Source organism: Gavia stellata, chromosome 14 (assembly GCF_030936135.1).
Source record: "Gavia stellata isolate bGavSte3 chromosome 14, bGavSte3.hap2, whole genome shotgun sequence".
Classification (NCBI taxonomy): Eukaryota; Metazoa; Chordata; class Aves; order Gaviiformes; family Gaviidae; genus Gavia; species Gavia stellata.
The window spans coordinates 19,684,117-19,687,838 of NC_082607.1; positions in this window are offsets into that span (position 1 = coordinate 19,684,117).

Sequence of the window (3,722 nt, forward strand, 5' to 3'; positions counted from 1 at the left end):
CTTGCCTGCAATCGTCTTCAGTTCTTCAGACAGCTGAAGCAATGACACACCAGGAACTAATCCAGCCCAGGCTGCCGCAATGCCATGGGCAGCCCCTGTGCAGCCCGCCCTGGCGCGCCGAGCAGGACGCGGCTGGAGAAAAAGGACTTGACAACAGCACGGCTTGGGTGGAGGTTGCGTTAGCACCTGGACTTGCACTTCCAGGCTCTTCGCTGGCACGTTTCTCTGCGCTGCATGCCTTCCCCTGCCAGGAAAATTCTCTCAGCAAAACTATGCTCCTTCGCTTTTCTGCAGGCACAGTCGCAGCGATTTGGAAGCCAACGTCAATCAAAGAGGCAAGCACGGGAAGGAGCGAGCTCGCCGCCCGCCTTAGCTGCCTCAACAGGCACGAAAGCTCGTCTCACCAGCGGCAACCCCAGCACCTCTGGCATGCGCCTTCTTCAGCGGGCAAGTCTGCCTCCGTAGAGTTCAAGCATCCCTGCAAAGAAATAACACCGAGATGCCTTTTATGATAAGCACGACATATGGTAACCGAATGTGTACATTGGGGGTTTTTGTTTGTTCTTCAGCACAAGTTCCAAAAGAAGCTGCCCTACTTTCCTCCCCGTCCTACAGCTCCTCTCGCCTATTAACCTAACCAAAACAATGCTTTGTTTTAGCCGCTTTCCTACTAACAGGTAAACAGTCAACTCAGCATGCTATGAGCAAAATATGCATATAAATTACCAAGAGCTTGCTTGCTTTGTACCTCCATTCTTCTTTTCCTCACTTCTTTCTGCCCCGAATGAGACGGAGGATAAGCAGCCAACCTTTGTAAAGCAACTGGAAAATGACAGCACAACAACCTGCAAGTGTTATTGCTGCACGTTATGCTATAAAATACCAGAGGCTGCTCGTTTTCTAGTACGCGTGCACTTTGCTTTATGCCGCACTGATATTTGCTATTCAAACAGTACGGGTGCAGATCACTTAGTGTTTCAACAGACATCAAAAATGGCCAGAGGCTGCAGGGCGTGGAGGAAGAGTAAATCATGTTGCTTTGCTACTTTATGCCTTTTCCTCTCCCCTGGCCAACTTGAGGGCAGCAAGGCACACCTCCGAGAGAGCAGAAGTTCCGCTCGTGTCCATGTGGGCAGTTTCCAGCTCACCAGATGGGATTTTTCCACTCTTTCCAAGCCTGTCAGGTGACTGTGGGTTTCATCATACTTGGCTTTTTCTCCCAAACCCACAGCCTTGGGAGTCAGGTAATTAAAAATGAATAAATCCCAGCTTTCGTGGCAAACATGATCTGAAGGTCATCAGGCCTGTTCCCTAACCTCAAGGCCTGTATCACCCCTGCTCTCTGTCTAACCTGCCCCTTTGAGGATGGCGACCGCAGCCCTCCCAGGCCACCTATTTCAGTGCTTAGCTAGCCGGCAGCAAGCAACTTCTGCCTGTTGCCTACCCCAGATCTCCCTGACAGATGTCAGCCCGTCCTATCCGCCATAGGGATGCTCCCTTTGCAGCCGTCCTCACTGGGTTTTACACTTCAGCCTTCACGTTAACCAAGCCCGGCTCCTTCAGGTTCCTCAGAGCTGGGGTCTTCATCATCTGTGTCACTCTTCTTTGGACCGTCTCCACATGGACGAGTGGCTGGAAAGCTGCCTGGCAGAAAAGGACCTGGGGGTGTTGGTCGACAGACAGCTGAATATGAGCCAGCAGTGTGCCCAGGTGGCCAAGAAGGCCAACGCCATCCTGGCCTGTATCAGAAACAGTGTGGGCAGCAGGAGTAGGGAGGGGATCGTGCCCCTGTACTCGGCGCTGGTGAGGCCGCACCTCGAATGCTGTGTTCAGTGTTGGGCCCCTCACTACAAGAAGGACATTGAGGTGCTGGAGTGTGTCCAGAGAAGGGCGACGGAGCTGGTGAGGGGTCTGGAGCACAGTCTGATGAGGAACGGCTGAGGGAGCTGGGGTTGTTCAGTCTGGAGAAGAGGAGGCTGAGGGGAGACCTCATCGCTCTCTGCAACTGCCTGAAAGGGGGTTGTGGTGAGGTGGGTGTTGGTCTCTTCTCCCAAGTGACAAGAGATAGGACGAGAGGAAATGGCCTCAAGTTGCGCCAGGGGAGGTTTAGGCTGGATATTAGGAAAAATTTCTTCACTGGGAGAGTGGTGAAGCACTGGAAGAGGCTGCCCAGGGAGGTGGTGGAGTCATCATCCCTGGAGGTGTTCAAGGAATGTGTGGACGTGGCACTGCGGGACATGGTTTAGTGGGCATGGTGGGGTTGGGTTGATGGTTGGACTTGATGATCTTACAGGTCTTTTCCAACCTTACTGATTCTGTGATTCTGTGATTCCTTCAACTGGCGTATCCAAAGTTAAGCACAAGTATTTCAGTGGAACTTTGCTCATTTGGCATAATTTCACAGATTTACATTATTTTATGGATGATACATTCCCAGATGTTTGCCTTTTTCATAATGGTGCAATAACATGTTAGAAGAAAGAATAGGCATCTGACCTTAACACTTACAAAGCAATACCACAGAACACCGCATAAAAAGGCTCGTAAAAGGAATGCGCATTGTCATAGAAACTCTGTAATTATTTGAAAATAACTTTTGGAGGGAAGGAAACAACATTTCAGATTTCTTTGAGGCAAGTATGGCTGTGCTTGTCAAGCTACAATTACAGCCTTTATCATCCGAGTAACTATCGATACCACTCTAAATAGTTAAAACAGAAACAGTAATAAAAAGCCGTGATGAATTTCTACTGTTTAAACCCACATTTCATCCAGCCTGGCACGGCACTTCCATGCTTGGTTCCAACCATCTACTCTCTCCGGCTCTCAGGCACAATCCTACTTCTACAAAGACATTTACAGAAATTTCTGGGACAGATTTTATTTTTAAAAACGTATCTAGGGACACAGTTTTCACAGTATTTGCTTCTCTAGAACTTTTATTTATTTTTAACAAACCCATGACGTGTGGGTTGAAAATATTTCAGAAAACGTTTTCAGTGAAGACTCACATTTATTCATCGGTATGGTAGTCAAGTAGAAAAAGAATAAAGGCTACTTCTTTGTAAACAGCCTTTTTTTCCCTGAGAATGTTTTATCTTACTGGAATAGTTACATTAGAAGGAAAAGGTTAACAGAAACCAGACAGCCAACTCCTCCTTTTGTTTTAAATAGTTAAAAATCAAACCACTTAATGCACTCGCTGTGGGAAAGTGAGCTGGTGCCGAAGACCGCTCCACCTGGAGGTTTTGGGGGCAGGCTCAGGAGCTGCAAAGCTCTCGACCCAGGCCCACCAGAGTAAACAAGGCTGGGAAATGATCTCTGTACGCGCCACGGCCACGGGGCCGTCCCTGCTGCGACTTGAGCCGTGGCAGCCTCTGACGGGCGCAGCGCGCTGCCGTGTCTTGGACGCTGCAGAGGCTCGGAACGGGAGAACCCCACCGTTACCCGCTCAGGTGCTCAGCGGTAAGGGAGAGCGTGTTACTTGGTTACTTGGGTCTGCAAGCGCAATAGGATAAAAATCAACCGACGTGTGCAGTACGTTATCAGGCAGGCACACTGCGCGGTACCTAACCATCGCTAACCTAACCGAGCAGCACCACACGGCTTCGATTTGCTTTGTTAGAGCGCACATAACCCTCTCCCTCTCAAAGCCTTGTTAATAAACGGTTCGGAGACCAGAGGGACGAGGCAGGACAAACACCTAAACCGACAGATCCGTA